We start from the raw sequence: 18,436 nt of genomic DNA, 5'->3' as shown, positions 1-18,436 counted from the left end.
CTCAATCTCTCTCACCATCTCTGTCTCTGTCTCCCTCTCTCTCTCAATCTCTCTCACCATCTCTGTCTCCCTCTCTCTCAATCTCTCTCACCATCTCTCTCTGTCCCTCTCTCTCAATCTCTCTCACCATCTCTCTCTCTGTCTCCCTCTCTCAATCTCTCTCTCTCTCCATCTCTCTCAATCTCTCTCACCATCTCTCTCTCTGTCTTCCTCTCTCACCATCTCTCTCACCATCTCTCTCTGTGTCTCCCTCTATCTCAATCTCTCTCACCATCTCTCTCTCTGTCTCCCTCTCTCAATCTCTCTCACCATCTCTCTCTCTGTCTCCCTCTCTCAATCTCTCTCACCATCTCTCTCTTTGTCTCCCTCTCTCAATCTCTCTCACCATCTCTCTCTCTGTCTCCCTCTCTCTCTCAATCTCAATCTCTCTCACCATCTCTCTGTCTCCCTCTCTCTCAATCTCTCTCACCATCTCTCTCTCTGTCTCCCTCTCTCTCTCAATCTCTCTCACCATCTCTGTCTCCCTCTCTCTCAATCTCTCTCACCGTCTCTCACTCTGTCTCCCTCTCTCTCTCAATCTCTCTCACCGTCTCTCTCTCTCTCAATCTCTCTCACCATCTCTCTCTCTGTCTCCCTCTCTCTCAATCTCTCTCACCATCTCTCTGTCTCCCTCTCTCTCAATCTCTCTCACCATCTCTCTCTCTGTCTCCCTCTCTCTCTCAATCTTTCTCACCATCTCTGTCTCCCTCTCTCTCAATCTCTCTCACCATCTCTCTGTCTCCCTCTATCAATCTCTCTCACCATCTCTCTCTCTGTGCCCCTCTCTCTCAATCTCTCTCACCATCTCTCTCTGTCTCCCTCTCTCTCTCAATCTCTCTCACCATCTCTCTCTCTCCCTCTCACTCAATCTCTCTCACCATCTCACTCTCTCCCTCTCTCTCAATCTCTCTCACCATCACTCTCTCTCTCAATCTCTCTCAGCAACTCTCTCTCTGTCTCTGTCTCAATCTCTCTCACCATCTCCCTGTCTCCCTCTCTCTCCCTCTCTCTCACCATCTCTCTCTCTCTCCCTCCCTCTCTCTCACCATCTCTCTTTCTGTCCCTCTATCTCAATCTCTCTCACCATCTCTCTCACCATCTCTCTCTCTGTCTCCCTCTTTCTCAATCTCTCTCACCATCTCTCTTCGGTCTCCCTGTCTCTCAATCTCTCTCACCATCTCTCTCTCTCTCTCTCCCTCTCTCTCAATCTCCCTCACCATCTCTCTCTCTGTCTTCCTCTCTCTCCCTCTCTCTCACCATCTCTCTCTCTGTCTCCCTCTATCTCATTCTCTCTCACCATCTCTCTCTCTGTCTCCCTCTCTCTCAATCTCTCTCACCATCTCTCTCTCTCTCCCTCTCTCTCAATCTCTCTCACCATCTCTCTCTCTGTCTCCCTCTCTCACCATCTCTCTCACCATCTCTCTCTCTGTCGCCCTCTATCTCAATCTCTCTCACCATCTCTCTCTCTGTCTCCCTCTCTCAATCTCTCTCACCATCTCTCTCTCTGTCTCCCTCTCTCAATCTCTCTCACGATCTCTGTCTCCCTCTCTCTCAATCTCTCTCACCATCTCTCACTTTGTCTCCCTCTCTCTCTCAATCTCTCTCACCATCTCCCTGTCTCTCTCTCTCTCAATCTCTCTCACCATCTCTCTCTCTGTCTCCCTCTCTCTCTCAATCTCTCTCACCATCTCTCTGTGTCCCTCTCTCTCAATCTCTCTAACCATCTCTCTCTCTGTCTCGCTCTCTCTCTCAATCTCTCTCACCAACTCTGTCTCCCTTTCTCTCAATCTCTCTCACCATCTCTCTGTCTCCCCCTCTCAATCTCTCTCACCATCTCTCTCTCTGTGCCCCTCTCTCTCAATCTCTCTCACCATCTCTCTCTCTCCCTCTCTCTCAATCTCTCTCACCATCTCTCTCTCTCCCTCTCTCTCAATCTCTCTCACCATCTCTCTGTCTCCCACTCTCTCTCAATCTCTCTCACCATCTCTCTGTCTACCTCTCTCTCAATCTCTCTCACCATCTCTCTCTCTGTCTCCCTCTCTCTCTCAATCTCCCTTACCATCTCTCTCTCTCTCACTCTCTCTCAATCTCCCTCACCATCTCACTCTTTCTCCCTCTCTCTCAATCTCCCTCACCATCTCTCTCTCTGTCTCCCTCTCTCTAAATCTCTCTCATCATCTCTCTCTCTACCTCTCTCTCAATCTCTCACACCATCTCTCTCTCTGTCTCCCTCTCTCACCATCTCTCTCACCATCTCGCTCTCTGTCTCCCTCTATCTCAATCTCTCTCACCATCTCTCTCTCTGTCTCCCTCTCTCAATCTCTCTCACCATCTCTCTCTCTGTCTCCCTCTCTCAATCTCTCTCTCTGTCTCCCTCTCTCAATCTCTCTCACCATCTCTCTCTCTGTCTCCCTCTCTCTCTCAATCTCTCTCACCATCTCTGTCTCCCTCTCTCTCAATCTCTCTCACGATCTCTCACTCTGTCTCCCTCTCTCTCTCAATCTCTCTCACCTTCTCTCTCTCTCTCAATCTCTCTCACCATCTCTCTCTCTGTCTCCCTCTCTCTCAATCTCTCTCACCATCTCTCTGTCTCCCTCTCTCTCAATCTCTCTCACCATCTCTCTCTTTGTCTCCCTCTTTCTCTCAATCTTTCTCACCATCTCTGTCTCCCTCTCTCTCAATCTCTCTCACCATCTCTCTGTCTCCCTCTATCAATCTCTCTCACCATCTCTCTCTCTGTGCCCCTCTCTCTCAATCTCTCTCACCATCTCTCTCTGTCTCCCTCTCTCTCTCAATCTCTCTCACCATCTCTCTCTCTCCCTCTCTCTCAATCTCTCTCACCATCTCTCTCTCTCCCTCTCTCTCAATCTCTCTCACCATCACTCTCTCTCTCAATCTCTCTCAGCAACTCTCTCTCTGTCTCTGTCTCATTCTCTCTCACCATCTCCCTGTCTCCCTCTCTCTCACCATCTCTCTCTCTCTCCCTCCCTCTCTCTCACCATCTCTCTCTCTGTCCCTCTATCTCAATCTCTCTCACCATCTCTCTCACCATCTCTCTCTCTGTCTCCCTCTTTCTCAATCTCTCTCACCATCTCTCTTCGGTCTCCCTGTCTCTCAATCTCTCTCACCATCTCTCTCTCTCTCTCTCCCTCTCTCTCAATCTCCCTCACCATCTCTCTCTCTGTCTTCCTCTCTCTCCCTCTCTCTCACCATCTCTCTCTCTGTCTCCCTCTATCTCATTCTCTCTCACCATCTCTCTCTCTGTCTCCCTCTCTCTCAATCTCTCTCACCATCTCTCTCTCTCTCCCTCTCTCTCAATCTCTCTCACCATCTCTCTCTCTGTCTCCCTCTCTCACCATCTCTCTCACCATCTCTCTCTCTGTCGCCCTCTATCTCAATCTCTCTCACCATCTCTCTCTCTGTCTCCCTCTCTCAATCTCTCTCACCATCTCTCTCTCTGTCTCCCTCTCTCAATCTCTCTCACGATCTCTGTCTCCCTCTCTCTCAATCTCTCTCACCATCTCTCACTTTGTCTCCCTCTCTCTCTCAATCTCTCTCACCATCTCCCTGTCTCTCTCTCTCTCAATCTCTCTCATCATCTCTCTCTCTGTCTCCCTCTCTCTCTCAATCTCTCTCACCATCTCTCTGTGTCCCTCTCTCTCAATCTCTCTAACCATCTCTCTCTCTGTCTCCCTCTCTCTCTCAATCTCTCTCACCAACTCTGTCTCCCTTTCTCTCAATCTCTCTCACCATCTCTCTGTCTCCCCCTATCAATCTCTCTCACCATCTCTCTCTCTGTGCCCCTCTCTCTCAATCTCTCTCACCATCTCTCTCTCTCCCTCTCTCTCAATCTCTCTCACCATCTCTCTCTCTCCCTCTCTCTCAATCTCTCTCACCATCTCTCTGTCTCCCTCTCTCTCTCAATCTCTCTCACCATCTCTCTGTCTCCCTCTCTCTCAATCTCTCTCACCATCTCTCTCTCTGTCTCCCTCTCTCTCTCAATCTCCCTTACTATCTCTCTCTCTCTCAATCTCCCTCACCATCTCTCTCTTTCTCCCTCTCTCTCAATCTCCCTCACCATCTCTCTCTCTGTCTCCCTCTCTCTCAATCTCTCTCATCATCTCTCTCTCTCCCTCTCTCTCAATCTCTCACACCATCTCTCTCTCTGTCTCCCTCTCTCACCATCTCTCTCACCATCTCGCTCTCTGTCTCCCTCTATCTCAATCTCTCTCACCATCTCTCTCTCTGTCTCCCTCTCTCAATCTCTCTCACCATCTCTCTCTCTGTCTCCCTCTCTCAATCTCTCTCACCATCTCTCTCTCTGTCTCCCTCTCTCAATCTCTCTCACCATCTCTCTCTCTGTCTCCCTCTCTCTCTCAATCTCAATCTCTCTCACCATCTCTCTGTCTCCCTCTCTCTCAATCTCTCTCACCATCTCTCTCTCTGTCTCCCTCTCTCTCTCAATCTCAATCTCTCTCACCATCTCTCTGTCTCCCTCTCTCTCAATCTCTCTCACCATCTCTCTCTCTGTCTCCCTCTCTCTCTCAATCTCTCTCACCATCTCTCTGTCTCTCTCTCTCTCAATCTCTCTCACCATCTCTCTCTCTGTCTCCCTTTCTCTCTCTCAATCTCTCTCACCATCTCTCTGTCTCCCTCTCTCAATCTCTCTCACCATCTCTCTCTCTGTCCCCCTCTCTCTCAATCTCTCTCACCATCTCTCTCTCTGTCTCCCTCTCTCTCTCAATCTCCCTCACCATCTCTCTGTCTCCCTCTCTCTCAATCTCTCTCACCATCTCTCTCTGTCTCCCTCTCTCTCTCAATCTCTCTCACCATCTCTGTCTCTCTCTCTCTCAATCTCTCTCACCATCTCTCTCTCTGTCTCCCTCTCTCAATCTCTCTCACCATCTCTCTCTCTCTCCATCTCTCTCAATCTCTCTCACCATCTCTCTCTCTGTCTCCCTCTCTCACCATCTCTCTCACCATCTCTCTCTCTGTCTCCCTCTATCTCAATCTCTCTCACCATCTCTCTCTCTGTCTCCCTCTATCTCAATCTCTCTCACCAACTCTCTCTCTGTCTCCCTCTCTCAATCTCTCTCACCATCTCTCTCTCTGTCTCGCTCTCTCTCAATCTCTCTCAACATCTCTCTCTCTGTCTCCCACTCTCTCTCAATCTCAATCTCTCTCACCATATCTCTGTCTCCCTCTCTCTCAATCTCTCTCTCTGTCTCCCTCTCTATCTCAATCTCTCTCACCATCTCTGTCTCCCTCTGTCTCAATCTCTCTCACCATCTCTCACTCTGTCTCCCTCTCTCTCTCAATCTCTCTCACCATCTCTCTGTCTCTCTCTCTCTCAATCTCTCTCACTATCTCTCTCTCTGTCTCCCTCTCTCTCAATCTCTTTCACCATCTCTCTGTCTCCCTCTCTCTCAATTTCTCTCACCATCTCTCTCTCTGTCTCCCTCTCTCTCTCAATCTTTCTCACCATCTCTGTCTCCCTCTCTCACCATCTCTCTGTCTTACTCTATCAATCTCTCTCACCATCTCTCTCTCTGTGCCCCTCTCTCTCAATCTCTCTCACCATCTCTCTCTGTCTCCCTCTCTCTCTCAATCTCTCTCACCATCTCTCTCTCTCCCTCTCTCTCAATCGCTCTCACCATCTCTCTCTCTCCCTCTCTCTCAATCTCTCTCACCATCTCTCTGTCACCCTCTGTCTCTCAATCTCTCTCACCATATTTCTGTCTCCCTCTGTCTCAATCTCTCTCACCATCTCTCTCTCTGTCTCCCTCTCTCTCTCAATCTCTCTCACCATCTCTCTCTCTGTCTCCCTCTCTCAATCTCTCTCACCATCTCTCTCTCTGTCTCCCTCTCTCTCTCAATCTCTCTCACCATCTCTCTCTCTATCTCCCTCTCTCTCTCAATATCTCTCGCCATCTCTCGCTCTGTCTCTCTCTCTCTCAATCACTCTCACCATCTCTCTGTCTCTCTCTCTCTCAATCTCTCTCACCATCTCTCTCTCTCCCTCTCTCTCAATCTCTCTCACCATCTCTCTCTCTCTCCCTCTCTCTGAATCTCTCTCACCATCGCTCTCTCTCTCCCTCTCTCAATCTCTCTCACCATCTCTCTCTCTGTCTCCCTCTCTCTCAATCTCTCTCACCATCTCTCTCTCTCCCTCTCTCTCAATCTCTCTCACCATCTCTCTCTCTGTCTCTCTCTCTCTCTGAATCTCTCTCACCATCTCTCTCTCTGTCTCCCTCTCTCTCTCAATCTCTCTCACCAACTCTCTCTCTGTCTCCCTCTCTCTCAATCTCTCTCACCATCTCTCTCTCTGTCTCTCTCTCTCTCAATCTCTCTCACCATCTCTCTCTCTGTCTCTCTCTCTCTCTGAATCTCTCTCACCATCTCTCTCTCTGTCTCCCTCTCTCTCTCAATCTCTCTCACCATCTCTCTCTTTCTCCCTCTCTCTCTCAATCTCTCTCACCATCTCTCTCTCTCTCTCCCTCTCTCTGTCTCTCTCACCATCTCTCTGTCTCCCTCTCTCACCATCTCTCTCACCATCTCTCTCTCTATCTCCCTCTCTCTCAATCTCTCTCACCATCTCTCTCTCTGTCTCCCTCTCTCTCAATCTCTCTCACCATCTCTCTCTGTCTCCCTCTCTCTCAATCTCTCTCACCATCTCTCTCTCTGTCTCCCTCTCTCTCAATCTCTCTCACCCTCTCTCTCTCTCTGTCTCTCTCTCAATATCCCTCATCCTGTCTCTCTCACCCCGCCCCCTTCCCGCACTCTGTCACCCCGCCCCCTGCGCGCTCTGTGTGACCCCGCCCTCTGAGCGCCCTGTGTCACCCCGCTCCCTGCGCGCTCTGTGTGACCCCGCCCTCTGAGCGCCCTGTGTCACCCCGCTCCCTGCCCCTTTCGTTTCACACCGCCCCCTTCCCGCTCTCTGTCACCCCGCCCCCTTCCCGTCTTCTGTCACTCCGTCCACGTGCGCGCTCTGTGTGACCCTGCCCCCTGCCCGCTTTGTGTCACCCCTCCCCCTGCCCGCACTGTGTGACCCCGCCTCCTCCCCGTTCTGTCTGACCACGTCCCCTGCCCGCTCTGTGTGACCCCGCCCCCTGCGCGCTCTGTGTGACCCCGCCCCCTTCCGCGCTCTGTGTGACCCCGCCCCCTGCGCGCACTGTGTGACCCCGCCCCCTTCCTGCACTGTTTGACCCCGCCCCCTTCCCGCTCAATGTAACCCCGCCCCCTGCCCGCTCTGTGTCACCCCGCCCCCTGCGCGCTCTCTGTCACCCCGCCCCCTGTGCTCTCCGTGTCACCCCGCCCCCTGCGCGCTCTGGTCACCCCGCCCCCTGCGCGCTCAGTGTCACCCCGCCCCCTGCCCGCTCTGTGTGACCCCGCCCCCTGCCCTCTCTGTGTCACCCCGCCCACTGCCCGCTCTGTGTGACCCCGCCCCCTGCCCTCTCTGTGTCACCCCGCCCCCTTCCCGCTCAGTGTGACCCCGCCCCCAGCCCGCTCTGTGTGACCCCGCCCCCTGCGCGCTCTGTGTCAGTTGAAGTGAAGCGCGAGAGGAGCCGGGAGTTGAGAGGGAGCAAAGGTCACTAAGGGAGTTCAGTGAGGCGGGAACGAGGTGATCCTTCGAGGACAATGAGTACGGCCGGGGCAGCGTTTACTACTTTTATTGCTGAGAGTGTTTAAGATCTTATTTTGTGGTTCATCGTTTGTAAGGACTATATTCTGTAACAGCGAGGAGCAGGGATGAAGGGCCCGAGAGTAATTGATATTATTTGATATTAAGTATCTTCCAAAAGGTTTAATTTAATTTAAAGGGGTCAGTCATGGCAGGAGAGCTCAAAGCCGTGGTGTGCTCATCCTGCTCTATGTGGGAAGCCGGGCACGTTTCCAGTGCCCAAGGCCAGACTGTGTGCGGGAAGTGTCTCCAGCTGCAGCTCCTGGAAGCCGGGGATTTGGAGCTGGAGCGGCGGCTGGGGACACGGTGGAGCATCCGCCAGGTGGAGAGTATCGTGGATAGGGACGTATAGAGAGGTGGTCACACCGTAGGGTAAGAGTCCACAGGCAGGAAGGGAATGGGTCACCACCAGGCAAAGCAAGGGGACTAGGCAGGTAGTGCAGGAATCTCCTGTGGCTATTCCTCTGCAAAACAGGTATACCGCTTTGGATACTGTTGGGGGGGGGGAATGGCCTCTCAGGAGAAAGCAGCAACAGCCAAATTTGTTGCACCATGGTTGCCTGGGCTGCACCGGGGAGGAGTAAAATGTGTGGGAATGCAACAGCTACAGGGGATTCAATTGTAAGGGGAATAGAGAGGCTTTTCTGTGGCTGCAAGCGAAACTCCAGGATGGTACGTTGCCTCCCTGGTGCTCGGGTCAAGGATGTCTCAGAGCGGCTAGAGGACATTCTGAAGGGGAAGGGTGCACAGACAGTGGTCGTGGTGCACATTGGTACAAATGACATAGATGAAAAAAGGGATGAGATCCTAAAAGCAGAATATAGGGAGTTAGAAAGTAAGTTGAAAAGTAGGACCCCAAAGGTAGTGATCTCAGGATTACTACCAGTGCTACGTGCCAGTCAGAGTAGAAATAGCAGGATATATCAGATGAATACGTGACTGAAGAGATGGTGTAAAGTGGAGGGTTTCAGATTCATGGGGCATTGGGACTGGTTTTGGGGGAGGTGGGATCAGTACAAACCGGACGGGTTACACATGTACAGGACCGGGACTGATGTCCTGGTGGAACATTTGCTTGAGTGGTTGGGGAGGATTTAAACTAAAATGGCAGGGGAATAGGAACCTATGCAAGGAGTCAGAGAAAGGGGAATCAAAGACAAGAACAAAAGACAGAAAGCGGAATAAGAAAAGTGATAGAGAAACCAAGGGCCAGAATCAAACGGGGCCTCAGTGAAAAATAGTGGGAACGGGACAAGTAACGTTAAAAAGACAATCCTTAAGGCTTTGTGCCTTAATGCGAGGAGCATTCGCATAAAGTGGATGAACTAACAGCGCAAATAGATGTAAACAGGTATGATATAGTCGGAATTACAGAGACATGGCTGCAGGGTCACCAGGGAAGGGAACTGAACATCCAGGGGTATTCAGTGTTTAGGAAGGACAGACAAAAAGGAAAAGGTGGTGGAGTTGCATTGCTGGTTAAAGAGGAAATTAACGCAATAGTGAGGAAAGATATTAGCTCCGACGATGTGGAATCTGTATGGGTAGAGCTGAGAAATACTAAGGGGCAAAAACCGTTAGTGGGGGTTGTATATAGACCCCCAAACTGTAGTGGTGATGTTGGGAATGGCATTAAACAGGAAATTAGAGATGCATGTAATAAAGGAACATCTGTAATTATGGGTGCCTTTAATCTGCATATAGATTGGGCAAATCAAATTAGTAACAATACCGTAGAGGAGGAATGTCTGGAGTGTAAATGGGATGATTTTCTGGACCAATGCTTTGAGGAACCAACGAGGGAACAGCCCATCCTCGACTGGGTATTGTGTAATGAGAAAGGAATAATTGGCAATCTACTTGTGCGAGGCCCCTTGGGGATGAGTGACCATAATATGATAGAATTCTTCATCAAGATGGGGAGTGACGTAGTTGATTCTGAGACTTGGGTCCTGAAGCTTAATGAAGGAAACTACGATGGTATGAGGCGCGCGTTGGCTATGATGGATTGGGAAACGTTGCTTAAAAGAGATGACGTTGGATAGGCAATGGCAAACATTCAAAGAGCGCATGGGTGAACTGCAACAATTGTTTATTCCTGTCTGGCGCAAAAGTGAAACAGGAATGGTGTCCAAACCATGGCTTTCGAAGGAAATTAGAGAGAGTATTAGATGCAAGGAAGAGGCATACAAATTGGCCAGAAAAAACAACAGACCTGAGGATTGGGAGCAGGTTAGAATTCAGCAAAGGAGGACCAAGGCATTGATTAAGAAGGGGAAAATAGAGCATGAGTGTAAGCTTGCAAGGAACATAAAAACTGAATGTAAAGGTTTCTATAGGTATGTGAAGAGAAAAAGATTGGTGAAGACAAATGTAGGTCCCTTACAGTCAGAAACAGGGGAATTTATAATGCGGAAAAAAGAAATGGCTGTCCAACTAAATACATACTTTGGTTCTGTCTTCACAAAGGAGGACACAAATAACATACCAGATATGTTGGGGAACACAGGGTTTCGTGAGAGGGAGGAACTGAAAGAAATCAGCCTTAGTAGGGAAATGTTGTTGGGGAAATTGATGGGATTGAAGGCTGTTAAATCCCCGGGCCCTGATAATCTACATCCCAGAGTACTTAAGGAAGTGGCCCTAGAAATAATGGATGCATTGGTAGTCATCTTCTGAGATTCTATAGACTCTGGAACAGTTCCTACAGATTGGAGGATAGCTAATGTAACCCCACTATTTAGAAAGGGAGGCAGAGAGAAAACAGGGAATTATAGACCAGTCAGCCAGACATCGGTAGTGGGGAAAATTCTAGAGTCCATTATAAAAGATTTAATAGCTGAGCACCTGGAAAACAGTGGCAGAATCGGACAGAGCCAGCATGGATTTATGAAAGGGAAATCATGCTTGACAAATCTACTGGAAATTTTCGAGGATGTAACTAGCAGAGTTGATGAGGGGGAGCCAGTGGATGTGGTTTATTTGTACTTTCAGAAAGCCTTCGACAAAGTCCCACATAAGAGATTGGCGTGTAAAATTAAAGCGCGTGGGATGAGGGGTAGTGTATTGAGATGGATAGAAAACTGGATGGCAGACAGGAAACAAAGAATTGGAATAAACGGGTCTTTTTCCGAATGGCAGGCAGTGACTAGTGGGGTATCGCAGGGATTGGTGCTGGGACCCCAGCTATTCACAATATATATTAACGATTTAGATGAGGGAATTAAATGTAATATCTCCAAATTTGCAGATGACACAAAGCTGGGTGGGAGGGTGAGCTGTGAGGAGGATGCAGAGATCCTTCAGTGTGATTTGGACAAGCTGAGTGAGTGGGAAAATGCATGGCAGATGCAGTATAATGTGGATAAATGTGAGGTTATCCATTTTGGTCGCAAAAACAGGAAGACAGACTATTATCTGAATAGCTATAAATTGAGAAAGGGGAATGTGCAACTAGACCTGGGTGTCCTTGTACACCAGTCGCTGAAGGTAAGCATGCAGGTGCAGCAGGCGGTAAAGAAGGCAAATGATACGTTGGCATTCATAGCCAGAGGATTCGAGTACAGGAACAGGGATGTCTTGCTGCAATTGTACAGGACCTTGGTGAGACCACACCTGGAACATTGTGTTCAGTTTTGGTCAACTTATCTGAGGAAGGATGTACTTGCTATAGAGGGAGTGCAGCGATGGTTTACCCGACTGATTCCTGGGATGGCGGGACTTACACATGAGGAGAGATTGAGTCGATTAGGATTTTATTCACTGGAGTTCAGAAGAATGAGGGGGGGGAATCTCATAGAAACCTATAAAATTCTAACAGGACTAGACAGGGTAGATGTAGGAAGGATGTTCCCGATGGTGGGGGAATCCAGAACCAGGGGTCACAGTCTGATGATATGGGGTAGACCATTTAGTACTGAGATGAGGAGAACTTTCTTCACCCAGAGAGTGGTGAGCCTGTGGAATTCATTACCACAGAAAGTAGTTGAGACCAAAACATTATATGTTTTCAAGAAGGAGTTAGATATAGCTCTTGGGGCGAAAGGGATCAAAGGGGAGAAAGCGGGAGCAGGCTATTGAGTTGGATGATCAGCCATGGTCATAATGAATGGCAGAGCATGCTCGAAGGGCCGAATGGCCTATTCTTGCTCCGAGTTTCTATGTTTCTATGAAAGGGATAGCAGCATCGTGGATAGGTCGGGAGAAACTGTTTCGTTGGGGGATGGAGCGAGGACGAGAGGGACACAGATTTCAGTTAATCGGTAAAAGAAGCAATTGTGTTTTCCTGCTCATTGTGGTCACTTCCTGGGTAAACATCAGGACACCGAACATGCCGAAGGGATTGGATACAGCAAAAGTACATAGGCTGGTGTATGAAGGAATTGAGAAGTTGGGAGCAGTATTACAAAGTTGGAGATCTTGTACACGTGTCTGAGTTGGGAGGTTCCTCAGAACGAACTGTTCCGGACAGGAGAGAGACAGGCAAACTGTACTTCTGTCTCTCACCAACTGTCCGTACGCAGAAGGTGTTTTGAATTCTTTGTGAAGTGTGTTGTGGTGTGTTTTCCCAAACCCTCAGTGTGTCTGATCCACTTTACTAATCACTCACAGCAAACTCACATTATGATCAACTCGGGTTAGTTTATTTACATTTAAAACCCGGGGCAGGAATGTTCACAATGTCAACCTCCACATTCACACCCACATACACCCACACACACCCACGCTCACACACACACACTCGCACAAACACACACACTCGCACACAACACTCACACAAACACACATACATGCCTACTCACACACACACTCTCACATTCAAACACACACACACCCACCCACACACATAGATGTATACACGCACATACACACACACACACACACACACACGTAAACAAATGCACAGACACAGTAATGGAGGATAGAAAAAGGAAACTTTTACAACTATGGATAGTAACAGTACAAGAACCACGGAGATTAAAATAAGTTCACATGATTTACAGAGTCCGAGAAGAAAAAGTCCAAAGAGTATTTCCGATGTGACCGATTTTAATCCTGAGTCCAGTGAGAGCTTACTGCACGCAAATTGAATGCCTCGTTTCTGACATGACAACTATGAAAACACTGTAAGGAGTTGCTTCATTGGCTGCAAAAGCAGGTTGCGGATCATCTGAATTTGTGAAAGTTGCTAGAGAAATGCAGGACATCTGTCCTGTTACATGTCGCTGGATTCCGGCCTGGATTTATAATGGGATTTTCCAATGTCAACCGTCACACTGTCATTCCCGCCTCCTACCACTGGTGGCGCTGCAGAAGGGTTCAACTGGGAGAAAAGGGGAACAGATGAAGTTTCACCTTTCGGACGTGGCCTCGGGCAGTCGGGGATTGTGGGGAAGGGAGGAGGAGCTGGGGATCTTTGGACAATCCTGACACTCTCGTTCTGTGTCCCAGTCTCTCTTCAGGAACAATATTTCTCAATATCAGCTGCCTCGACGCAGGGCAGTGCCCTTTTCTCACAGATGAAATGGAACTGATCGGAACAACTGTAATCATTCCATCCTCTGGTTTTGATAATGGCGCAGTTTTCATTACCATTCCAATTATTCGGTTCACCCTGACCCCATCGAGTAAAACTGGGAATTGGGGAAATAAAAAATACCGATTAAAAACCCGACACATTCCTGCACAGAATCAACAAGATTCCTACAGCTCAGTACAAATCCCAAACTAATCCCACTGTCCCGCTCTCTCCCCATAGCCCTGTACAAATCCCAAACTAATCCCACTGCCCCGCTCTCTCCCCATTGCCCTGTACAAATCCAAAACTAATCCCACTGTCCTGCTCTCTCCCCATAGCCCTGTACAAATCCCCAGCTAATCCCACTTCCCCGCTCTCTCCCCATAGCCCTGCATCAATCCCAAACTAATCCCACTGTCCCGCTCTCTCCCCATAGCCCTGTATCAAACTCAAACTAATCCCACTGACAGATTCTGTCCCCTTCGCCCTGTTCAAATCCCCAAACTAATCCCACTGTCCTACTCTCTCCCCATATCCCTGTATCAATCGCAAACTAATCCCACTGTCTGGCTGTCTCCCCATAGCCCTGTATCAATCCCAAACTAATCCCTGTCCTGCTCTCTCTCCATAGCCCTGTATCAATCCCAAACTAATCCCACTGTCCCGCTCTCTCCCCATAGCCCTGTATTAATCCCAAACTAATCCCACTGCCCCGCTCTCTCCCCATATCCCTGTATCAATCCCCAAACTAATCCCACTGTCCCACTCTCTGCCCATAGCCCTGTATCCATCCCAAACTAATTCCACTGTCCCACTCTCTCCCCATAGCCCTGTATCAATCCCCAAACTAATCCCACTGCCCCGCACTCTCTCCATAGCCCAGTATCAATCCCAAACTAATCCCACTGTCCTGCTCTCTCCCCATAGCCCAGTATCAATCCCAAACTAATCCCACTGTCCCACTCTCTCCCCATAGCCCTGTACCAATCCCCAAACTAATCCCATTGTCCCGCTCTTTCTCTCCATGCAACGCTGGGACTCACCTCACTGGGTTCCCATCCACCCATTTCCAGTTTCCTTCACTCTCTCGATCTGTTAGTCCGATCCAGTAATCCCCAGGATTATTCTCGAGAGATTTCTTTATGAAATTCTGCAGCAGATACAATGATGGAATGTGTTCAGTTAGTATGACTGCCTTAACTCACACAAACACGCACACACAACTGATCCCCAAAATACACCAAACCCTTCCTCAGGAAATTCTCCCTCATTCCCTCTGATTAAATATCGGGAAGACTGAAGCTGTTTTTTTCCGTCTCTGTTCTAAACTCCATTCCTGAGTTACCGACTCCATCCTGGGAACTCCCTGAGTCCGAACCAGATTGTTCACAACCCTGGGGTCGTGTTTAACCTGGAGATGGGATTCCCACCTCATATCCACATCGTCACCAAGACGGCCTCTTCCCAACTCCGTAACATCGCCCAGAACCACCCCGGGCTCAGCTCATCGACTGCTGGAACCCTCTTTCATGTAGTGTAGAGGGAGCTTTACTCTGTATCTAACCCCGTGCTGTACCTGCCCTGGGAGTGTTTGATGGGGACGGTGTAGAGGGAGCTTTACTCTGTATCTAACCCCGTGCTGTACCTGTCCTGGGAGTGTTTGATGGGGACGGTGTAGAGGGAGCTTTACTCTGTATCTAACCCCGTGCTGTACCTGTCCTGGGAGTGTTTGATGGGGACAGTGTAGAGGGAGCATTACTCTGTATCTAACCCCGTGCTGTACCTGTCCTGGGAGTGTTTGTTGGGGACGGTGTAGAGGGAGCTTTACTCTGTATCTAACCCCGTGCTGTACCTGTCCTGGGAGTGTTTGATGGGGACAGTGTAGAGGGAGCTTTACTCTGTATCTAACCCCGTGCTGTACCTGTCCTGGGAGTGTTTGATGGGGACGGTGTAGAGGGTGCTTTAATCTGTATCTAACCCCGTTCTGTTCTTGTCCTGGGATTGTTTGATGTGGACAGTGTAGAGGGAGCTATAATCTGTAACCCCAGGCTGTACCTGTCCTGGGAGTGTTTGATGGAGATGGTGTAGATGGAGTTTTACTCTGCATCTAACCCCGTGCTGTACCTGTCCTGGGAGTGTTTGATGGGGACAGTGTAGAATAATATTTTCTCTCTATTTAATTCTGACCGATGCGTCTGTCATTCTCACCTGTTCCTGTTCTGTATTTATGATGATGAGGTGTGAAGTTCGGGATTCACATTGTAGTTTTGCCGAGTCCCATTCCTTGCTCTTCGTTGACAATCTATAGCAATGATGATTATGAACTTTCCAGCCGCTAGGACAGAGAGACTCTGCAAAATTATGAAGACTTAGTTCAGAGAAATACATCAGGACATTAGGAACAGGAGGAGGCCATTCAGCCCCTCTCGAGCTTGTTACACAGGAACAGGAGGAGGCCCATTCAGCACCTCTCGAGCCTGTTACACAGGAACAGGAGGAGGCCCATTCAGCTCCTCTCGAGCCTATTACACAGGAAAAGGATGAGGCTATTCAGCACCTCTCGAGCTTGTTACATGGGAGCAGGTGGAGGCCCATTCAGCGCCAACTCACCCGAGCAGTTTCGGAGAACGGTGCAGAGGGATCTGAGGTTCCGGAGCATCTTTTCAAGGGTCTCGGAAATGTTCTGGATCTTTCCGTTTAACCCCGTCATGTTCTTGTCCATCTGTAGGACTGAGAGAATCACAGGGTCACAGAACTCACAGGATTAAAGGACCACAGGGTCTGAACCACACAGAAGGAGGCCATTTGTCCGCACTGGCTCTCCGAATGAGCGTTAGGACCCAGTGCCATCGCCCTGCCTTTTCCCCCCTGTACCCCTGCACATTATATCTGTTCAAATAACTATCCAATGCCCCCTTGAATGCCTCGATTGAACCTGCCTCTACATATTCTTCCAGCCAAAATCAATCACTTCACACTTCTCTGTGTCAAAATTTGTCAATCCCATACCTGCCCACTCCGACACCTGTCTATGTCACAACAGAGCTGGAGTGATGTGGATGTGGGATATATCAGAATGTTACAGTGAAGGGTGTGGGATATATCAGAGTGTTACAGTGAGGGGTGTGGGATATATCAGAGTGTTTCAGTGAGGGGTGTGGGATATATCAGAGTGTTACAGTGAGGGGTGTGGGATATATCAGAGTGTTAGAGTGAGGGGTGTGGGATATATCAGAGTGTTAGAGTGAGGGGTGTGGGATATATCAGAGTGTTAGAGTGAGGGGTGTGGGATATATCAGAGTGTTACAGTGAGGGGTGTGGGATATATCAGAGTGTTACAGTGAGGGGTGTGGGATATATCAGAGTGTTACAGTGAGGGGTGTGGGATATATCAGAGTGTTACAGTGAGGGGTGTGGGATATATCAGAGTGTTACAGTGAGGGGTGTGGGATATATCAGTGTTACAGTGAGGGGTGTGGGATATATCAGGGTGTTACAGTGAGGGGCGTGGGATATATCAGGGTGTTACAGTGAGGGGCGTGGGATATATCAGGGTGTTACAGTGAGGGGCGTGGGATATATCAGGGTGTTGCAGTGAGGGGCGTGGGATATATCAGGGTGTTGCAGTGAGGGGAGTGGGATATATCAGGGTGTTGCAGTGAGGGGCGTGGGATATATCAGGGTGTTGCAGTGAGGGGCGTGGGATATATCAGCGTGTTGCAGTGAGGGGCGTGGGATATATCAGGGTGTTGCAGTGAGGGGCGTGGGATATAACAGGGTGTTGCAGTGAGTGGCGTGGGATATATCAGGGTGTTGCAGTGAGGGGCGTGGGATACATCAGGGTGTTGCAGTGAGGGGCGTGGGATACATCAGGGTGTTGCAGTGAGGGGCGTGGGATACATCAGGGTGTTGCAGTGAGGGGCGTGGGATACATCAGGGTGTTGCAGTGAGGGGCGTGGGATACATCAGGGTGTGACCGTGAGGGGAGTGGGATACATCAGGGTGTGACCGTGAAGGGCGTGGGATACACCAGGGTGTGACCGTGAGGGGCGTGGGATACACCAGGGTGTGACCGTGAGGGGAGTGGGATACATCAGGGTGTGACCGTGAGGTGCGTGGGATACACCAGGGTGTGGCCGTGAGGGGCGTGGGATACACCAGGGTGTTGCCATGAGGGGCGTGGGATACACCAGGGTGTTGCCGTGAGGGGCGTGGGATACACCAGGGTGTTGCCGTGAGGGGCGTGGGATACACCAGGGTGTTGCCGTGAGGGGCGTGGGATACACCAGGGTGTTGCCGTGAGGGGCGTGGGATACACCAGGGTGTTGCCGTGAGGGGCGTGGGATACACCAGGGTGTTGCAGTGAGGGGCGTGGGATACACCAGGGTGTTACAGTGAAGGGCGTGGGATACACCAGGGTGTTGCCGTGAGTGGCGTGGGATACACCAGGGTGTTGCCGTGATGGGCGTGGGATACACCAGGGTGTTGGCGTGAGGGGTGTGGGATACACCAGGGTGTTGGCGTGAGGGGCGTGGGATACACCAGGGTGTTGCCGTGAGTGGCGTGGGATACACCAGGGTGTTAACGTGAGGGGCGTGGGATACACCAGGGTGTTACAGTGAGGGGTGTGGGATATATCAGAGTGTTACAGTGAGGGGTGTGGGATATATCAGAGTGTTACAGTGAGGGGTGTGGGATACATCAGGGTGTTGCCGTGAGGGGCGTGGGATACACCAGGGTGTTACAGTGAGGGGTGTGGGATACATCGGATTGTGGCCGTGAGGGGCGTGGGATACATCAGGGTGTTGCCGTGAGGGGCGTGGGATACATCAGATTGTGGCCGTGAGGGGCGTGAGATACATCAGGGTGTGGCCGTGAGGGGCGTGGGATACACCAGGTGGTGACCGTGAAGGGCGTGGGATACACCAGGGTGTGACCGTGAGGGGCGTGGGATACACCAGGGTGTGACCGTGAGGGGCGTGGGATACACCAGGGTGTTACCGTGAGGGGCGTGGGATACACCAGGGTGTTACCGTGAGGGGCGTGGTATACACCAGGGTGTTGCCGTGAGGGGCGTGGGATACACCAGGGTGTTAACGTGAGGGGCGTGGGATACTCCAGGGTGTTAACGTGAGGGGCGTGGGATACTCCAGGGTGTTAACGTGAGGGGCTTGGGATACACCAGGGTGTTAACGTGA

The 18,436-nt window shown here is 50.2% G+C and overlaps 1 long non-coding RNA gene across 1 annotated transcript; it reads right to left on the bottom strand.

The window, feature by feature from the left end:
- Positions 1 to 12,635: 12,635 nt before the first annotated feature.
- On the bottom strand, positions 12,636 to 15,589 carry LOC144677045 (uncharacterized). The gene is made up of 3 exons (XR_013575483.1): positions 15,447 to 15,589; positions 14,282 to 14,388; positions 12,636 to 13,353 (listed from the first exon to the last, which is right to left on the bottom strand). It is a non-coding gene; the product is annotated as an uncharacterized LOC144677045 (long non-coding RNA).
- Between the last annotated feature and the right edge of the window lie 2,847 nt (positions 15,590 to 18,436).

This window comes from Cetorhinus maximus, unplaced genomic scaffold, assembly GCF_964194155.1.
Source record: "Cetorhinus maximus unplaced genomic scaffold, sCetMax3.hap1.1 HAP1_SCAFFOLD_2176, whole genome shotgun sequence".
Classification (NCBI taxonomy): domain Eukaryota; kingdom Metazoa; phylum Chordata; class Chondrichthyes; order Lamniformes; family Cetorhinidae; genus Cetorhinus; species Cetorhinus maximus.
Note: the sequence above shows the minus strand (reverse complement) of the source record. Positions and strands in the feature narration are given on the sequence as shown.